Source organism: Chelonia mydas, chromosome 1 (assembly GCF_015237465.2).
Source record: "Chelonia mydas isolate rCheMyd1 chromosome 1, rCheMyd1.pri.v2, whole genome shotgun sequence".
In the NCBI taxonomy this organism is placed as follows: Eukaryota; Metazoa; Chordata; order Testudines; family Cheloniidae; genus Chelonia; species Chelonia mydas.
In genome coordinates this window covers 108,641,637-108,663,114 of record NC_057849.1, presented here as the reverse complement: position 1 = coordinate 108,663,114, position 21,478 = coordinate 108,641,637, and the positions used below count along the sequence as shown (strand labels likewise).

The 21,478-nt window shown below is 44.1% G+C and overlaps 1 long non-coding RNA gene across 1 annotated transcript; it reads left to right on the top strand.

Moving 5' to 3' along the window:
• Positions 1-1,483: 1,483 nt before the first annotated feature.
• On the top strand, positions 1,484-17,590 carry LOC122463822. Its single transcript, XR_006287447.1, has 3 exons — positions 1,484-1,540; positions 16,275-16,394; positions 17,126-17,590. It is a non-coding gene; the product is annotated as an uncharacterized LOC122463822 (long non-coding RNA).
• Positions 17,591-21,478: the final 3,888 nt, after the last annotated feature.

The following is a 21,478-nucleotide window of genomic DNA, read 5'->3' as shown; positions in this document are numbered from 1 at the left end:
TCCACTTCATCCACCCGCGCTGCACTGAGCTGACAATCGCTGTAGTTTCTCCTTCGTTACACAAAAGATCTTAGTTCCGTGCAAACTTCCTTTTCCCTTGCTTTGCTGCTGGGCCTGTGACCGCACCTGCTGTGTTACAACACACTTCAATGCGCCAGAGAAACCACTGAACCAGCAGGACTCACCTAGTATGTTCAGTGGGAGAAGACAATCATGGGGTTTTTTGACTCAAAGTCCGACCAAAACTTAAAATTGTTGAAAGGCTTCTGGATTTTTTGTTTAAATTTCTCTCTATATAGCTGAACAAATGGACACATGGTGATAAGTTTTTGGTTTCCATTCTAACCCACACTCAGCCACTCATAACTTTTCTGAAGAGTGTGCTTTGGGGCTGAAGTTTTCTGTTTTTAATTATAGGGAGCACCACCTGTAGCTATGATTGCCTAATACTTCCCATGATCAGAGCTGCTCTCAGGCCTGTTCTTCCACAAACTGGTATGAGAGAAGGTCTTTTACACAAAAAGACTGGAATTTTCAAAAGCCAGTTGTAAGAACTCAAAAATGATGCCTCATTCTCTTCCTGGATGATGGGAGACAACACTCATTTGGGTTGGACATTTCAAGTCTACATTAGAGTATGGGTCACCCTGAGATACACCAGCTTCTCTAGGAAGAAGTTATGCTGCCCAACAGAACAGGATAAAATGACCTGTTTCATTCAGCACATCGGGTCCTCTACTTTCAGAAAGCAAAGGGAGAAGACTGAGGTCCTGGGCTATCTGGAAGTCCTCCTGGGGTTACCAAGTACCTATCTTGAATAGGTAACGTTAACTGTCTTTTTTTCCCAGCAGTTCAGGTAGCTTGCAAGTGTGTGTTTGCAGGATTAACTCCTGGTGAATAGTATCTCTCTTTGCTGAATGGCTGATCAAAGTTTGGTTGATACAGACTTTCTCTTGTGTGGCAACCCAGATCAGTCAATTGAGCACTGCCTGAAATCAGGTGCCTAATTAGCAGAGAAGTGTACATGTTTGTGAAGGTGCTTTAAGGATTGTCAGTGTTGTTCTTGTTTGGTAACAAGTTCCAATCAAGACTGTTATAGAGGAAGTTTAAAACTGAATCAGTTACTATTGTTAACTAGGATTGTGACACACTGTCCATGTGTCAATTATAAATTAATGGTTAGATAGTGCATTTTGAGTTCTAGGTATTGTGACGGGGCAAAGCCAGATGGCTATAGAAAAGTAGTGGGAGATAGATATATTAGCTCCAGGCTAAACAAATCCTTAGTACCAGGATAAGTTAAATGGCAGCTGCTCCAGGTCAATTAAGACACATGGGGCCAATTAAGAACTTTCCAGAAGGCAGGGAGAATTCTAGATTGAGTGGGACTCCTGAAGCCAATCAGGGACTGGCTGAAACTAGTTAAAAGCCTCCCAGTTAGTTAGGTGGGCGTGCATGTCAGGAGCTGTGGGAGGAAGTTGTGCTGTTGGAGAGACTGAGCAGTACACACTATATTAGGTACAAGGAAGGAGGCCCTGAGGTAAGGATGAAGTAGAGCTTGAGAAAGTGGGGGGCTGCTGTGGGGAAGTAGCCCAGGGAAGTGTATGTGTCATGTTTCTAAAAGGTCAGCTATCATAGCTGATACTATTAGGGTCCCTGGGCTAGAGCCTGGAGTAGAGAGCAGGCCTGAGCTCCCCCTTTGTCTCCCCCCGCCCCCCTGCAATTAATCACTGAGACTGGGAGACAACCGAGACTGTGCAAGGGAGGATAGCTTCTCCTCATCTCCCTCACTAGCTTAGGATGCAAATGGCTCAGTAGAATGGCCCTTGTCCCTAGAGAGAGAAGGGTTATGTGGAGAGACACAGTGAGCCTCTGAGGCTAGCAAAATCTGCCAGGAAATGCAGGACCCACGGAGACAAGGACAGAGCTTTATCACAGTATATACGGATACAAAATAAGATTAAGTGTGGAAAATCTCATGAATTGTACTCAGTCTATAGAATCTGTGAATAAAATATAGGTGTTAGTGTTAGATATTTAAGAGTGTTAACCATATCCTGGGGCTAATGTGATATGGGTGGGTATAGGTTAAAAGGGTTGACTATAGATCCATTGGGAAGGCAATCTAGGTGAAGTGGCATGTGAGTAATTGACCACACTGACTTATGCGTTAGGTTTGGGTGTTTTCCTGTGCTGTGTTAAATAACTGGAGTTTATAACTAATTGGCACAAGTGAGGATCTGTTCTGAGGCACTCACTCAAAATTCCAAACAAAGTCACTTTCTCAGGATAATTGTTGAATGGTAATGTTGTATTCTTTTATGGCTGTGTGATGTGATTCTTAAAAGTTGGATGGTTATCATGTTTACCAATTTTTCTAGTATATATTAGTCCAATAATAATCCAATGCTATTTTGCTTTCTTTTATCCTATACTATCGATTATTATTGTTAAGGGCAGATGATAAAACTCTATAAAATCAAATCTAATTGTAGTTTGTCTTCTTTGGTTAAGCAATTGGTATCCAAAGAACCCTAAGAAAGGTGGTATGAGTAATCTGTTTAACGGAGGTTTATTGTACCCTATCTTTCTTACACTTGCTTGTAACTTTGCCAAACTTAAACTGTGCAGGTTGATATTTTCCATGCCAGATGTTTGCCTCAGGCTGAATATTTTAAGAACCTTTCAGCTAAAATAGTGTAGCCCTTTCCAGGAGTGAGATTAGGGAAAAATATTTTTTTGTCCATGTTACTGCCCATGACTTTTGTTGATGCTCTAGTGCCTCCCAGCTTTGGAGCAGGGACTTGAAATTTGATATTTATCCAAGTGTCAGCCTTTTGCCCTCCACATGAAAATTCACTACATTTGGGAAAGTTACAAGCCTCCAAAAAATCTGTTTGCACAAGCTCAGCAGAGGATTCTTAGAGTTTGCCAGCTAAACTCCCTGAAGGTCCCACCTGCACTGAGCAAGCTCTACCTCCTCACAGCTCCTTCATGCAACCAAAAGGCATCCTCACACAGCTACTGACCATAGTCCAATCCAGGACAAAGGGCTGAAATTCCTTGTAATTGCTTCACCTGGCAACTGGGGCTGCTATGGCACTGGGCACCAGAACTAAGAACAGGGAAATTTTCACCTTTGCTCTCAGTGCCTCCTGCTAGTGCCCAGGCACTGAGGAGTGATAGACCTGCAGAGATTAAGATCTCAGATGGAGAGGAGGGAGAGATGCAGGCCATGACAAATGGAATTCTGAGGGGGGCAGAAACGAAATTGCGGTAAGGCGCTAGGGATTGGTGGTGATAGCTGCAAAGGAGGGGAATATGGACAAGAGTCAGGTAACGGTGGGGAATAGGGGCAGGGCAAAGGATGGGACAGGAGTTGGAGAAGGGAACAGGCAGGAGCCAAGGGGGGTAGCTGAAGGTGGCGGGGGACAGGGCAAGACCTGGGGATAGGAGCAGGAGAGGCTGGAGGGATAGGAGCAGAAGGGTCTGTAACCACTAGATAAATTCCAGATTCTGGAGGGGAGCGTTAAGACATTGAGACTCGCCATTCACTTGCTGTCTCACAAATATCCATGAATCCTGCTGGAAAATGTGTGACTGCATTCCCCTTAGTGGCAGGTCTACAGAGAGGATACCCTTCTCCTACTACCAGTTACTCTGTTAGCTCAACTGGTAGAGGGCGATGCTGTAGCTCTAAAGGTCCCAACTCTGCTGAATGTAAGTGAAAGTCTTCATTAAAGAGTACATGTTTTTCATAAGCTTGAACATATTGGTTTATGAATATTTGAAAACTACGTACTGAATGTGTCAGGAGAGGGGCCCTGAGCATGTCTGGGTAGCTCAGAAAGTGCATACTTCTCAAACCAGTCTTCCTGCCCAACAGCCTGTGTTCCAGGCTTCTTATTCCCTACCCCCTTCCCCAATAGTGTTGTTTTAAATGTCTGATTACTAGATCACATGTTCATTTTGAAAATTTCCAACCTCATGGTAACAGCATTCCAGAATGTACTAAGGTCTCCAGAGCCTAAAAAATATAACCTCTATGACTGGACAGCATGTGTTCACTCAAGCTGCTCCTCTGGCTAGTAAACAGCTACACAGGCATTCTTTGCACCCTCCACTCCTTAGTTGCAGGAGGCACCAGGGACCAATTTTAGTATTTGAGTGGCACAGGTATGGAATTTACAGATGTTTTCATAATTGTCCATACACTCTCCTACTCTGAAATGACTCAATGTGCTATCAGGGAATAGTTTACAGAAAATCTCTATCAAATTATTTCTTCTTGAAAAAGCTTGTTCTGGAAGACAAAAGCTCTTGAACTGGAGCTGGGACAGGAGTGAGCGATTGAGTCATTGTGCATTGGTAATCATAATATAAATTCACACCTGCTATCATCTTATGCTATCCTATAGGAAAGGGTAGCGCTATGACAAGTACAAGATGGGGGATTTTTGAAAATGAGGCAATTAATTTGAAACAAGCTGAGTGGAAAAGAAATTAAAATCCATAGACTGGATATGGATGATGCATAAGAATAACAGAATCAACGAAGAAAAAGAAACGAGGATGTCAACAAATAATTAGAAATATTTCAGTATAGCACAAAAACCTCATGAGTAAGCAGGTGGATCTTCTATTACCCCAATGATGGTCAGTTAAAGAAGATATGAAATAGCAGAGAAGAAAGATATCAAAAAAGGTTTTGTAGTGTGAGAGGGACTTTAATAAGATATTTGCTATTTCACTTCTTTGCAGCAGGCATTGTCTGTTGTTGTTATATGCAAGTAAAGTGCCTGATACAATGGGGCTTTAGGCCCTGATGGGAACCTCTATGCACTACCCCAATACAAGTAATAAACAACAAAGCAATACAAAGATTGAAAACTATTTGATTCAGCAGGACTTCTACTGAAAACTTCACTTGGAAGAACAGATAGAATAATTAGCATTAGTGGCAATATTTGTAAAAGGGGCTTATTTAATGATAAATGCCTTTTTTCTTAGTTTTCTATCTTTATGGAGATGATTTTTCCCCAATTTTGACCAAATGCATGTCTGTATTCACACCTTATGCACTATTGTAATAATCTATGTACAAAATATGGCTTGTGAGGTATCATTTGAAAACTTATAACTCACTGGTCAACAACAGCAGAGTTGCTGGACCAGTCCTGCAGCTGTACACAGACACTCAGGGTGTGACCTGCAGCCTGTTTGGCTGTTTATGAGCATGCAATCTGCCATCCAACTGTTTGAAAGCAGCTGATGTACTCTTGCTGCCAGGCCTTAGCTTTGAGGTATAGGGGACAGGCAGCAGTCTTTCCAGTGGGGAGGCCTCAGATCTAGAACTAACTTCCTCTGTTAATCCACCAAAGCCTGATGCAAAGTTGGCCTGTTTACCCATGCATTTTCATGAGTTTGGATTAGAGTGCCATGTTTTCAAGCCTGGAGAGTGGCTAATCAGCAGGTGGCTGATGATTGTAGCTGCCTTTGGGAGAAAGTATTGTTTTATATTATAAATGTATCCAGAGACCCTATGTGCCAATGGTGCATCATAAATCTCTCTATAAATAATAAAAATTAGGCAACAAGACAGCAGATAAAATTTGACAGAGAAGAGTGCAAGGTAAATCATGTAGGAAGAAGCAATAACTGTACAAGGAGGTTTCTGCATTAACTGTGATCTCTCAGGTGAACAGACAAAGTCACTGTAGATATGCCCGATATCTCAATGCAGATGTCTGCAGCATGTGAAACAGAAGTCAAAATCTCACCAAAATCTCCGTTAAGCTGCAATAAGAAGAGGATGGAGTAAACCAGACAACACTGAAGTCAATGGCAACAATTCTGTAGACTTTAAAAGGGACAGGATCTTCATCACCTAACAAAGTATGTATTACATTATCACAAAATGACAGGTTTCAGAGTAGCAGCCATGTTAGTCTGTATTTGCAAAAAGAAAAGGAGTACTTGTGGGACCTTAGAGACCATTTACACGCCTCCAGCTTTCACCCAGACCACACCATATGATCCATTGTCTACAGCCAAGCTCTACGCTACAACCGCATTTACTCCAACCCCTCAGACAGAGACAAACACCTACAAGATCTCTATCAAGCGTTCTTACAACTACAATACCCACCTGCTGAAGTGAAGAAACAGACTGACAGAGCCAGAAGAGTACCCAGAAGTCACCTACTACAGCACAGGCCCAACAAAGAAAATAACAGAAAGCCACTAGCCATCACCTTCAGCCCCAAACTAAAACCTCTCCAGCGCATCATCAAGGATCTACAACCTATCCTGAAGGACGACCCATCACTCTCACAGATCTTGGGAGACAGGCCAGTCCGTGCTTACAGACAGCCCCCCAACCTGAAGCAAATACTCACCAGCAACCACACAACAGAACCACTAACCTAGGAATCTATCCTTGCAACAAAGCCTGTTGCCAACTGTGTCCACATATTTATTCAGGGGACACCATCATAGGGCCTAATCACATCAGTCACACTGTCAGAGGCTCGTTCACCTGCACATCTACCAATGTGATATATGACATCATGTGCCAGCAATGCCCCTCTGCCATGTACATTGGACAAACTGGACAGTCTCTATGTAAAAGAAGAAATGGACACAAATCAGACATCAAGAATTATAACATTCAAAAACCAATTGGAGAACACTTCAATCTCTCTGGTCACTTGATTACAGACCTAAAAGTGGCAATTCTTCGACAAAAAAACTTTCAAAAACAGACTCCAATGAGAGACTGCTGAATTGGAATTAATTTGCAAACTGGATACAATTTAACTTAGGCTTGAATAGAGACTGGGAGTGGATGGGTCATTACACAAAGTAAAACTATTTCCCCATGTTTTTCCCCCACCCCCCACTGTTCCTCACACGTTCTTGTCAACTGCTGGAAATGGCCTACCTTGATTATCACTACAAAAGGCACCCCCCCCCGCTCTCCTGCTGGGAATAGCTCTCCTTAAGTGATCACTCTCTCGTTACAGTGTGTATGGTAACACCCATTGTTTCATGTTTTCTATGTATATAAATCTCCCCATTGTATTTTCCACTGCATGCATCCCATGAAGTGAGCTGTAGCTCACGAAAGCTTATGCTCAAATCTGTTAGTCTCTAAGGTGCCACAAGTACTCCTTTTTATTATCATCACAAAAAGGACATTGCGGAAATGGAAAAGAGCAATTAAATGTATTAGAAGTTTGGAGAATGCCTCCATCTGAAGAAAAATGTAAAAATAAGGCTTAGTTACACAGGGAAGGAGTAAGAAACTATATTCTAGAAGTATAGTGTATGATGTTATAATGCATTTTAAAAGTATATTTATGTTTTTGGCAATCCAGGTGGTACAATTCCAAAAGCATACATTTTAAAGGCATGCTGGAATTAGTAATATTAATAAGGTGCTTATACAACTAAGAAAGAAGTTCTGTTAGTGTGATCTGTGTCTGTTAAGTCTTGTTGTAAGTCTGTCATAAATATAAAGGGAAGGCTAACCACCTTTAAATCCCTCCTGGCCAGAGGAAAAACCCTTTCACCTGTAAAGGGTTAAGAAGCTAGGATAACCTCGCTGGCACCTGATCAAAATGACCAATGAGGAGACAAGATACTTTCAAAAGTTGGAAGGGGGGGGAGGAACCAAGGGTTCTCTCTGACTGTGTTGTTGCTTTTGCCGGGACCAGAGCAGGAATGCTGGTCAGAACTCCTGTAAAGGGTTAATAAGCAATTAGTTAGATATGCGTTAGATTCTGTTTTGTTTAAATGGCTGATAAAATAGGTTGTGCTGAATGGAATGTATGTTCCTGTTTTTGTCTTTTTGTAACTTAAGGTTTAGCCTAGAGGGATTCTCTGTTTTGAATCTGATTACCTTGTAAGGTATTTACCATTCTGATTTTACAGAGCTGATTCTTTACTTTTTCTGTAATTAAAATTCTTCTTTTAAGATCCTGATTGCTTTTTCATTGTTCTTAAGATCCAAGGGTTTGGGTCTGTATTTGCCTATACAAATTGGTGAGGATTTTTATCAAGCCTTCCCCAGGAAACGGGGTGTAGGGCTTGGGGGAATTTTGAGGGGAAAGACGTTGCCAAATGGGCTCTTTCCCGGTTATATTTGTTAGACGCTTGGAGTGGTGGTAGCAATAAAGTCCAGGGACAAAAGGTAAAATAGTTTGTACCTTGGGGAAGTTTTAACCTAAGCTGGTAAAAATAAACTTAGGTGGGTTTTCATGCAGGTCCCCTCATCTGTACCCTAGAGTTCAGAGTGGGGAAGGAACCTTGACAAGGTCCTTGCATTCCATGTGAAACTTGGCTGGTTGCAAGGTAAGCCTGAAGTAAACAATGCTTGCTGAAATCAGTAGGCCTAGCCCAACACGCCAAGAATGGATAGCATATAGACTACAAAACAGAAAGATCGGAATAAAAAACAGCTTACATTTTGTGATATCAAGGTTTTGTTTTCAAGGGAAATTATAAGAAATGTTTGTCCTATGTCTGAAGTCTGCAGAACTAATTTTTATTATTTACATCTCGTCCAAAACCAGAAACTGCCCATCTGCCATACAACCTTAACTGTACAGCATTATCACACTACTATTGGAACCTGTAATTATTAGCCAGTGGAGAGCCAATATACTAGAGAGAATTCATAGTACACAGGAGAAAAGAGTAACAGGAAAATTAAGCAACAAAAAGCAACAATCAGTTTTTCATGAAATAAGCACCAAGGTTCGTGGGAAAGACTTTGTTTTGTTGAAACACTTGAGGATGTGAGGGTCAATGTTAATGACCGTCCACAGTGATTTATTGGCAGGAGTGTTTGTAAGCAAGACACAAGAAGTAATTCTTCAGCTCTACTCTGCACTGATTAGGCCTCAACTGGAGTACTCTGTCCAGTTCTGGGCGCCACATTTCAGGAAAGATGTGGACAAACTGGAGAAAGTTCAGAGAAGAGCAATAAAAATGATTAAAGGTCTAGAAAACATGATCTATGAGGAAAGATTGGGGGGGAAAAAACTGGGTTTGTTTAGTCTGGAGAAGAAGACATAAGTTTTCAAACATATAAAAAGTTGTTCTTTAACCTCTGAGGATAGGACAAGAAGCAAAGGGCAGTTTAGGTGAGACATTCAAAAAAACTTTCTATCAAGGTGATTAAGCACTGGAATAAATTGCCTATGGATGTTGTGCTCTCTGTCATTGGAGATTTTTAAGAGCAGGTTAGACAACCACTTGTTAGGGATGGTCTAGATAATACTTAGTCCTGCCTTGAGTGCAGGAGACTGGACTAGAAGACCCCTCAAGGTCTCTTCCACTCCTACAATTCTATGTTTATAGTTTAAAATATTGTCAATTTCTCTTTCATTAAGTTGTGAACTGATCTGGAGTAGTGATATGATTTTATAAGAAATGATAAAGTGGTGTCAAATTATTTTTGATTAAACAATAAAAGCTGAAAGTAACAAAATAAAAGCAAAAGAAACCTGGATAATGCAGCACTAGACAAAAGATGCATTAGCCGCTACAATCACTGCAAGGCAGCAAAATGAGAGGGAAAAACAAGTGACCTCACAGACAATCCTGCTCATAGGGATCTCAGGCGATAATGTTCTATGTTTAAGCAAGATGTGCACAACATTTATTTTCATCATGACACTAGTCTGCCTTTTTATTCAACAATGTACTAGTGTGCTGTACAAACATGACACTCAGGGTTAGAAGGCACTAGAAATCCTTCTTTCTGGGGGGTGAAAACATTAGCCTTTGAGCTTCTGTACTGGGTGCTACAAAGAAACAGAATGTGAATCCTGAGAATTCACTGGAAATACCTGCAGTTTCTCCATTAATAATGGAGGCTCTTGATTTCAGGGTTACTCTAAAGCTGAGTAATTCAAGGGTGAATGAATCAGAGAAACTAGAATAGCCTATAAACATTCTAGCCTACAGTAAATTAGTTTCCATCAAGAAGGTGCTGTTGAAGATTTAACTTGTTATAGATGGACGACCCTGGTGTTTCACCAGACTGCTTTGGTGCCCAAGCAAGTCCCTAATGAAATAAGAGACATTACCTCGGATTGTATTGAAGTGCACTGGTGGGTGAAGGAATCAAATGAACAATTCACTCAAATGTATCAGTGGGTTACAATAAACTGATTAGTTTCAAGAACAAAACCTAGTGGTGAAAACTGCCATTAAATGCCTTTCCTGACCTCATTTCACTAACAAAAAGCAATATACATGCATGAATTTTAAAAACAGATATGCAGTAAAACATCAGTTTAGTTGCATGGCCCAATAGCTCTCACTTCATTCCAAATCTTTGTTTGGATTGTCACTTTCAGAAACTGAATGCGGAGAGGTTATTTGCTTTATTCTGGGAGATGGAAAGCTGCAGCCAGCCTGCTACTACTCCTGCATATGTGCTGTTGCATATATTATATACACGCACCCCTGCACAGGCGCGCACACACACACGTGTGTGTGTGTGTATATATATAAATAAATAAAAAAAAATCGGGGCTGTCAAGCGATTAAAAAAATTAATCATGATTAATTGCACTGTTAAACAATAGAATACCATTTATTTAAATTTTTTGGATGTTTTCTACATTTTCAAATATGTTGATTTCAGTTACAACACAGAATACAAAGTATACAGTGCTCACTTTATATATATATTTTGATTACAAGTATTTGCACTGTAAAAAAACAAAAGAAATAATATTTCAATTCACCTAATACAAGTACCTTAGTGTAATCACTTTATCATGAAAGTTGAACTTACAAATGTAGAACTATGTAAAAAAAAAAAAAAATCTTTTGTTTTTGAATGCAATGTAAAATTTTAAAATCTGCAAGTCAAATCAGTCCTACTTCTTGTTCAGCCAATCACTCAGACAAATAAGTTTGTTTACATTTGTAGGAGATAATGCTGCCTACTTCTTGTTTACAATATTACCTGAAAGTGAGAACAGGTGTTCTCATGGCACTGTTGTAGCCAGCGTTGCAAGATATTTACGTGCCAGATGTGCTAAAGATTCCTATGTCCCTTCATACTTCAGCAACCATTCCAGAGGACATGCATCCATGCCGATGACGGGTTCTGCTCAATCATGATCCAAAACAGAGTGGACCGATGCATGTTCATTTTCATCATCTGAGTCAGATGCCAACAGCAGACGGTTGATTTTTCTCTTTTCGTGGTTCAGGTTCTGTAGTTTCTGAATCGGAGTGTTGCTTTTTTAAGACTTCTGAAAGCATGCTCCACACCTCGTCCCTCTCAGATTTTGGAAGGCACTTCAGATTCTTAAATCTTGGGTGGACTGCTGAAGCTATTTTTAGAAATCTCACATTTGTATCTTCTTTGTGTTTTGTCAAATCTGCAGTGAGTGTTCTTAAAATGAACATGTGCTGGGTCATCATCTGAGACTGCTATAACATGAAATATATGGCAGAATGTGGGTAAAACAGAGCAGGGGACATACATTTCTCCCCCAAGTAGTTCAGTCACAAATTTAAGTAACGCATTATTTTATTTTAAACGATCACCACCAACATGGAAGCATGTCTGCCAGAATGGTGGCTGACACATGAAGGGACATACGAATGTTTAGCATATCTGGCACTTAAATACCTTGCAACAACGGCTACAAAAGTGCTATGTAAATGCCTGTTCTCACTTTCAGGTGACATTGTAAATAAGAAGCAGGCAACATTATCTCCTGAAAATCTAAAGAAACTTGTTTGTCTTTTGAGATTGGCTGAACAAGAAGTAGGCCTGAGTGGATTTGTAGATGCCGAAGTTTTACATTTTTGTTTTTGAGTGAAGTTATGTAACAAACACAAATGTAGATTTTTTTTTTAAGTTACACTTTCACAATAGATTGCACTACAGTACTTGTATGAGATTAATTGAAAAATACTATTTCTTTTGTTTTACAATGCAAATATTTGTAATAAACTAATATAAAGTGAGTACTGTACACTTTGTATTCTATTTTGTAATATAAATCAATATATTTGAAAATGTAGAAAAACATCCAAAAATATTAAACTTCAGTTGGTATTGTTTAACAGTGCAATTAATTGCGATTTTAAAAAAATCAGTTAATTTTTTGAGTTAATTGCATGAGTTAACTGTGATTGATCGACAGCCCTAATACATGTGTATGCATATTGATCTGTGTGTGTGTGTGTGTGTGTGTACACATGGCCTGACTTTAAAATACTGATCACTTGCAACTCCCACTGAGTTAAATGGAACTTGGGGTGTTCAGCATTTCTGAAAGTGAAGTCTTGTATTCAGGAACCTAACTTTAGGCACTCAGGTTTGAAAATATTGGCCTCGAGCAATAGTTTGCTACCATTATATTGGCCTTTTGGCTGTGATGAAGTGCAGCATGAGTGACACATCATGCCATTATTAGGAGGACTGTATCCTGGATTTATGGGGATACACTCAGGGATCAAGTCAGTCTTTTTCATTGCTCCCTTCTATGATCCTATGAAAAAGCCAGTGGAGTGATGTAAAGAGACTCTCCACTATTGTAAGAGAAGTCGCCAAAAAAGGAGGGAAACCTGCTATAGCAGAAAAAATAGGAAAACATTGGTTGGAACTACATATTGGAATCTACTGGGGAGAGCAGCAACAAAAAAGGAGGGGATTATAGCACTAGTGGGTTCAGTCAAGGCATTGGAGACTGTACAGAAGGAGCAAGACTGACATCCATATTGATGTAAAAACAGGTTAGGAACCCAAACTCTTCCAAAATCATGGTGAATTTGTATTCTACCCAAATCAACACCAGTTTAGGGATGCAAAGAATTAGATCTAGTCTGATGTTTTATACAGAAAACTATTCCCTTGTCATGTGTGTTCCAATCCTGCATGGTGGGACAGCCAGGAGCAGCCAAAAAAATGCTATCTCCTTTTTCCTAATCCTGTAAGGTCTTTGGGGAAGCTACTTGTGCACATGCAACACAGAAGTCTATTTGTGGTTCACAACTCTGTCTCAGCAACTTGTCAGGCCTGACATATTCACTACACATCACACTGGTGTCATGATATGTATTTAAAAGGTGATGAAATATATTGTTTGAAATTAAGAATACACTTGTTCTTAATATCACTGTGAAACAACAACTCCTCCTCAGTAGGTCAAATTATGGATTACCTTGGATGTACCATGGAGATGTAATAGACAAAGGTGATGCCCTATCCAGGAAACAGGGTTCTGACCTACTGCCTCTGGGTCAGCCAATGGCTAACCTTCCTGCAGTTTTGTAAGGGGGTGTTGGGATGGTGCCAGTATGGTGTGGCCATACTGAATGAAGGGTGTGAACATAACTTGACATGACTTAAACATGGCTGAATGGCAGCAGAGGATCCTTGGAGCAGGTTCCCTTTAAGCAGAAGCAAATTTGATTAAAGAACTGGCCAGGTTTGCATGTAGGATCGATATTGAACCTATTGGTCGGCAAATACGGGCCCATGCAAAAATAAATATCACATGCATAAAGTTCCAGCATGGAGCACGGGTCCACCTGATTGTAGCGACCTTACAGCAAGGACACCGAGCAGAGAGCCAGAGTGAGTGACTGATGAGTGAGTAAACGTGGGGTGATCTTCATTCGGTACCACCACCCCCAGCCCCTCTTCTAAAACACTAATTAGGTAAAAATTAGTAACCACACGCCCACTGGGCATGCTTTTAAGACATATGACTCCTTTGAGGAAAAAGAGTATAAGAATCAAGCAAAGTAAATTACTGTGATTGGGATTCCTTAATGGACACTCGAAGAAGCAACGCTGCTAGACAGAGTAGCCAAAACCCTTTACCGCTTGCGTAATTCCTTCTCGATAAACTGCTGTATATTGCAAATAATTACTGTGGACCCTTTTTACTGGTATGACAGTGATCTGCTCCACAAGGAGCCAGTAAAGATATATTTCAGAGGTAGTAGCGCCCCCTGTTGTCAACAGGGGTGTGTGTGACTAAGAGCATCCCAGTGCTAGAGGGTAAGGGGCTCACCGTTATCAAGTAATGAGTTTCAGCTAGCCTGACCAACACATTGTACCCCAACTTACTATGGTTATAACTGCATCTAAAAGGTGTCATGTAAAATATGATTGGAAAACTAGTAACTAACAGATTAATATTCTTGCAAGATGTATGCACAGGGTGTGTACAAAATTAGAATATAAGTCTACCATATATTCATTAAAAGGTATGGTTACCTGTCTTTCATAACTGTTGTTCTTCAAGATGTGTGGCTCACGTCCATTCCATTCTCGGTGTGCGCGCGCCCATGTGCACAGTTGTCAGATATTTTTGTCTTAGCAGTATCTGTATGGTCGGCAGTGGTGCCCCCTAGAGTGCTGCGTTCATGCGCTGGTTTATCAGGCGCCGCTGACCCTACGCCCTCTCAGTTCCTTTTTGTTGGCAACACCAACAGAGTGGCAGGAGGGCAGGTAATGGGATGGACATGAGCAACACATCTCAAAGAACAGCAGTTATGAAAGGTAGGTAACTGTTTTTTCTTCTTCGAGTGCTTGCTCACGTCCATTCCATTCTAGGTGACTCACAAGCAATGCCAATGGAGGTGGGCTCAGAGTTCACAGTTTTGCAGCTTGCAGCACTGCTCTGCCGAAGCCAGCATTGTCAGAGGCCTGCTGAGTCAATGCGTAATGTGATGTGAACAGACGATCAGGTAGAAGCTCTACAGATCTTTTGGATTGGCACCTTAGCCAAGAAGCCCACTTATGATGCTTGTGCTCTAGGTGAGTGTGCTTTGACTATCATCGGTGGAGGCACGCATGCGAGCTCCTAGCAGTATCGGATGCAGGCTGTGATCAAGGATGAAATCCTTTGAACAGACACTGGGTGACCTTTCATCCTGTCTGCCACAGCAACGAACAGTTGCGATGACTTATGGAACAGCTGTGTCCTGTTGATATAGAAGGGCAGCGCCCTCCAGACATCCACAGCGTGTAACCTGCGCTCCTCATTGGAATTATGTGGTTTCGGAAAGAAGACTGGTAAGAGCACGTCCTGGCTGGCATGAAACTGGGAAACTACCGGGGCAGGAACACCGAGTGCAGCTGCAACAAGAGCTTGTCCTTGTAGAACACTGTAAAGGGTGGTTCTGACGTAAGTGCCTGAGCTCAGACACTCTCTGCAGGCGGAAGATCCAGCAGCATGCCGAACCAGTGCTGGCGAGCCACTCGGGGATTATCAGGATAAGCCTCACCCTGTCCCGCTTGATTTTTCACTAGGACTCTGTGGATCAACAGCACTGGCGGGAAGGCATACATCAGGGCTCCTGACCACAGAAGTAGGAAAGCATCTGACAGGTAACCTCTGTCCATCCTCTGAAACAAACAGAACACGTGGCATTTCCTGTTCTGGTGGAACATGAACCTGGGGAGTCCCCCACTTCTGGAACATCAGACTGGCCACCTCTGGATGGAGCGACCACTTGTGGCGAGACAAGAAAGCTCTACTGAGGTGATCTGCTAGCACATTTTTAGCGCCGGGCAGGTGCACGGCTACCAGCTGAATGGCATGCTGCACACAGAAATGTGAAAGGTTGAGAGCTTCTTGGAGAGGGCTGGCGACCTGGCTCTGCCCTGTCTGATGTAATACATCGCGGTGGTATTGTCTGTGAGGACCTGCACCACCTTGCCCCTCAGGTGGGGCAAGAAGGCCTGGCAAGCCATGCAAACCACTCTGAACTCCCTGATGATGATGTGGAGGGCCAGATCATCCCGCACCCATTGGCCCTGGGTGCTCAACTTGCCCAGGTGGGCTTCCCAGCCCAGGTATAAAGCATTGGAGACCAGGGTCAATGATGGGGACAGGTTGTGAAGGGGACTCCCGGCAATACTGACTCAGCGTCCAACCATCAATCCAGGGATGACAGGTTGTGATCTGGCACCCTGACCACCCAGTCTAGATCATATCTGTTGGGGGTGTAGACTGACGCCAGCCACGCTTGCAGAGGCCGGAGGTGGAGCTGGGCATTCCTGACGACATATGTACAGGCAGCCATGTGGCCGAACAATCGCAGGCAGGTGTGAACTGTGGTGAGCGGGCAGCTCCTCACATGGGAGGGCAGCTCCTCACGTGGTCTGAAAATGCACCTCCAGGAGGAAGACTCTGGCTCACATGGAGTCAAGAACCACTCCTATGAACTCTATGCACTGAACCGGCCTTAAGGAGGATTTTTTTCTCGTTTATCAACAGCCCCAGGTCATGGCAGGTGGAACACACCAGATTGAGGCTTCTCTGCACTTGGTTCCAGGACCTACCCCAGCTGAGCCAGTCATCAAGATATGGGAAGACCTGGACCCCGCAAAGTCTGAGGTAAGTGGCCACCTGCACCGTATATTTGGTAAAAACCCTTGGAGCCAATGAGAGGCCAAAGGGGTGTGCTGTGAATTGGAAATGGTATTCACCCACTATAAACTGGAGGAAATGCCTGTAACTTTGGAATATTAAGATGTGAAAATTAGGCATCCTTCAAGTCGAGGGCGGCACACCAGTCTCCCAAATCCAGGGAGGGGATAATGGAGGCCAGGGAGACCATGCAAAACTTCAACTTTTTGAGAGACTTGTTGAGGTGTTGCAGGTCCAGAATTGGTCTGAGGCCCCTTTTTGCCTTTGGGATTAGGAAGTAGTGGGAGTAGAACACCTTTCCACTTATGTTCCGCAGGACCTCTTCCATCGCCCTCATGTGCAGGAGGTTCTTGATCTCCTGAACGAGGAGTTACTCATGAGAAGGGTCCCTGAAGAGGTATGGGAAGGATGGGGTCTGGGAGGGAGGGGCGGCCAAAAATTGAAGGGTGTAACCGTGAGACACTATGTCCAGCACGCAACGGTCCAAAGTGACTTTGGACCAGGCTGAACAAAAGGGATGCAGATGGTTAAGAGTGGGGTGGATCCTGGACAGTGACTGGGGTGTCGCTCTCAACCACACTCTCAAAACAAGCATTTCTGGTCCCCAGAATGTTTTGCCGGACTGGGCTGCTTGGGTGAGCAGGAGGAAGAAGGGCAATGGCAGCTGAAATTAGCATCTCTGTCCCTTCTTCTTGCAGGTCCCAGGCGAGACTGCCAAGGCTTAGGCAGAGGGGGCAGCCAGAACTGCTTCCTCGCAGGCTGTGGCACATGCATTCCCAGTGAGCGAAGATGGCCCTAGTGTCTTTCAGTCAATGCAGCATTGCATCAGTCTGCTCTGAAAAAAGACTGTTACCATTGAATGGGAGGTCTTGGCTAGAGGTCTGCATTTCCTGGGAGAGACCTGCAGTCTGAAGCCAGGAGCTGTGCCTCATCACCGCCGCGACCATCTGGGCTGCCGAGTCCACCATGTCCCACGCCGTCTGGAGGGAGCACCTGGCAGCCACAGTGCCCTCCTCCATCACGGTGCCAAATTCTTGGGCCAACGCCTGTGGAAGGGACTCCTTGAACTTATGGAGGGAGTCCTATAAATTAAAGTTGTACCAGCCCAACCAGGGCCTGATGGTTTGCCACCTGGAACTGCACATCAAATACATCTTATTCCCAAACAGATCCAACCATTTGGCTTCTTTATTTTGGGGAGTCAAACTGGTATGCCCCTTTTTCTCTTTCACTGGCCACAGAGACCACCAGCAAACCCGGGGCAGGGGGATATAGAGGTACTCAAACCCCTTGGCTGGAACAAAGTACTTCTTTTCAGCCGTCTTTGAGGTGGGAGGGATGGAGGACGGATTTTTCCAGAGACCCTTGGCAATCTTAAGGACACCGGTAGTGTGACACGGGTCGGGGTGGAGGTTAACGGGATGTTAAACAAGGCGTCTGTCTGCTCAGCCATTTCCTCCGCCTCCAGAGCCACATTCTTAGCTACCCAACTCAGCAGGGCCTGATGTTCTTTTAAAACGTCCTGCGGGCTTGCCCTTGAGGGTCTTGCAACCTCCTAATCTGGGAAAAAGGATGATTGTACTGCCGGGGGAGGTTCTGGGGCATCTTCCCCTGCGGGCAGGGGGAGGCTTAGGGGTGGGCACCGTTCCCTCTGCTTTGACCACTGGGCATACCTCAGGCACAGAGCCCGGTGCCATCAGTGCTGCCAGTTGCTGCTCTGAGGTGGCAGCCGATGAATGGTGAGAAGGGGGCATCGCCACAAGTGGCATTCCCCATGCATCCCAATAAGGCCACCACATTGGCCACTGGGCATCCTGCCAAGTTGGCACTGATGTCGACGCAGCTTCAGGTGCCCATTCGCACTGGTGCAGATTAGGTGAGGGGCTGAACTGGGCTTCCATCCTGGAGGACTCCCCTTTCGGTGACCACCGTGGGGCTGCCAATGCCTGGGTCCGCTTGCTGGAGCGAGGTGACGGGTGCTCGTATCGAGGGAATCGGTGCCGGGGGGACCAGAGATGCGACAGGGAGTGTTCCCCTGATACGGGTGACCGTGACCTGCGCCTAGAAGACGATCTGCGGGAGGGTGAATGGTGTGGGTAGTACGGAGACTAATGTCTTGCTTTACGTGATCCATGTTGAGATGGCAGCGACCGGGAATGTGGCGCCAGTGACCGAGGACTAGTCTCGGAGCATCTGGGCTGCGGCTTCGGTGACCTGCAATGCAGAGGTGGAGAGCACTGCTTTGTCTCGGGGGATCGGCAGCGCCCCACTGTCCCCTGAGGGGTCTTAGGGGCTGGCTTGTCCTCATGGAGAGCCTTTGCCAGTTCCTGGGGCACATGCTGTATCGGCAGCATGGATGGAGGCCTGTGCTCTTGGTTCCGGGGGAGCCTGTGAAGGGGTTGGTGCCGCCAGGGTTTTGGGCCCTCTGCCGCTCCTGGAAGTCGGCGGTGGACCTTTCATGGGACTAAAAGCCCCAGCTGGAGGCGTGCGAGCGCATGGCTCCAGAGTGGCCCGGCGGCCCAAAGCGCGTCCTTTGTGCAATGGCCCATGGCCCTGTTTGCTTGGTGCCGGGGTTTTAGTCTTTTTGGGCACCAGCAACTGGGAACAGTGCCATGTAGAGCCCGGTGCTGGGGGCACACTGTGCAATGAGACTGAGGCACTCGGTGAGTCCTGGTGGGGCTGCCTGGAGGCCGGGCTCAGGGCAGACTCCATGAGGAGAACCTGAAGCCGAATATCCCACTCCTTTTGCGTGCAGGATCAGAAGTTCTTGAAAATTCAGCACTTATCTCTAACGTGCAATTCCCCCAAGCACTTGAGACAGCTGCTATGGGGGTCACTTACAAGCATCGGCCTGCTGCAGTCCATGCAGGCTTTAAACCTGGGAAACCGGGGCATGCCCCGCCTGGGGCAAAGTCCCCGCTGGGACCCTGCTAACTACACTTAACTACTCTGAACAAAACTATTTACAAGGCCCTAAGGCTCAAAGACAATAAGCGAAAACTGCTAGTCCTTGCAATGCAAGGTAAGGCACTCCGACAAACTACCATGGACGGTAAGAAGGAACTGAGAGGAGGTAGGGTCAGTGGTGCCTGATATACTGGTGCATGAGCATGGCACTCAAGGGGGCACCACTGCTGACCCTACAGATACTGCTAAGACAAAAAACTCTGACGACCACACACATGGGCACACGCACACCTAGAATGGATTCGACGTGGGCAAGCACTCCAAGAAGAATGTATATTTCTTTCTCTGACTACCCTGGTCTCCAGGCAAAGACAATGAAGGTCCATTTTTACATAATAGGTAAACAAAGCTATCAAGCCAACAAGTGAGGGAGAAGACAGCATGGCGTCTACACCCCTGCAGAAGAGAGAAGCTTGGTCTAGGTTTTACTCTTCAAAGAATATATTGCAAAGGTTTATTGCTCTATAAAAGACAAGGAGGCTGAACCTCAAGTAATAAGCAATTGAACCAACTGATTTTATACAATATTATTGTGTTTATAAAAGTGTATAGAGTGTAGTCTTTTCTGAAAGTTAATGCCATACTGGCGGTTAATATTGTGAAATGTTTGTATGCACACTATATGATGAAATATGGATATTTGATGATATTATGTTTTAAAGTCTATGGCCAAACAGGTTCCCTACCAGCCAGGAGAGAAGGTAACTATTTACCGGTCTCCTGTGAGATTAAGCAAGGTGTAAACTAAAACAATGGAAGCCCCATTTACATAGAAATCAGCAAAGGGATGGGAAATCCACAGGAAGGTAAGAACAACATGAGATCATCCTGCCTCTAGAAATAAAGTGATTGAACTTCAGAAGGTATGAGCAAAAACAGAAGCCATCTTCGGCATCCATTACTAGACAAGGTGAGAAAGATGGTCCCTTCAACCAAGGAGGGATTGAAGTCTCTGGAAACTGAATATAGGTCAGAACTCTGCTTAGGAAAAGATTTTTCACCTAGTACGAAAAGGGAAACCAGCATTTTGTAATTCTGTAGAAGGTCCAGACTGATGCAAAGTCAGTCATGGCTGGGAAGAAGAATGACTGGTGAGATAAATCATCTTGTATAAAGGCTATATCTTGCTAGATTAAGTTTTTTAGACTATTAGATGTGTGTTTTCACTTTTATTTGTTTGCAACCCTTTCTGACTTTATTCCTTTTACCTGGCATCATTTAACTTTTGTCCTATGGTTAATACATTTATTTTTACTATAAATTAACTCAGTGCTGTGTTTAAATGGAAGGGTGTATTTAATCCAGTGAAGTTAATAAGCTTTGATGTACTTGTGTGCCTTTTGAGGAACGGTCCAGGAGAGGACTAGACATATTAGAGCACATTTGGGAAAATCTGGGACTGGAAGTGGGTTGGATTACCCTGCAAGTAGTAAAACCAAGGCTAGTAGAGTGACGGGTGTGTTGCTGGCAGACTGCTGGGGTCATAGTTGCTGGACCAGGGCTGCAGTCATACAGACACTTGGTGTGACCTGCATGTTTGTTTGCTGACTGTTAGTGTCCCAGGGCAGGTATTACAGTAGCAAAGCACTGTGAGGCATTCAAGGTTACAGGATAAGAGATGACAACCCCTTGTTGGTCTGGATTGCACCACAGATTCTGTGACAGCACACCCATGTGTGTGAAGCTAGTCTGACTGCAATTGCTGAGGAACTGAGCAGGGGCAGGTAGCCCCTACCATCACAAAAGGCTTCTCCACCCCTGAACTTCCCAGCAAATATATACTAGGAGAGATACTTAGAACTAGGGGTAGGGATTTTGGGGTGGTAAGGGAAAGATCTGCCCCTGAAAGTTTCCTGGGGACTTTTTCCAGCACCTGCTGGAGTGTGTGTGTGTGTGTGTGTGAGAGAGAGAGAGTGTGAGCGTAGGCAGCGTGGAGGCTACTCTTCCATTTCCCTTCCCCCCACTCAAGAAGTTCCTTGCAGCATTATAGGAGGCAGTGTCACTTCCTGCGAGACCCATACGCATTAAAGAGAGACAGAGAGAAAGAATACGTGTGTTAGTGTGCACATGTGTGGAGTTGGAGC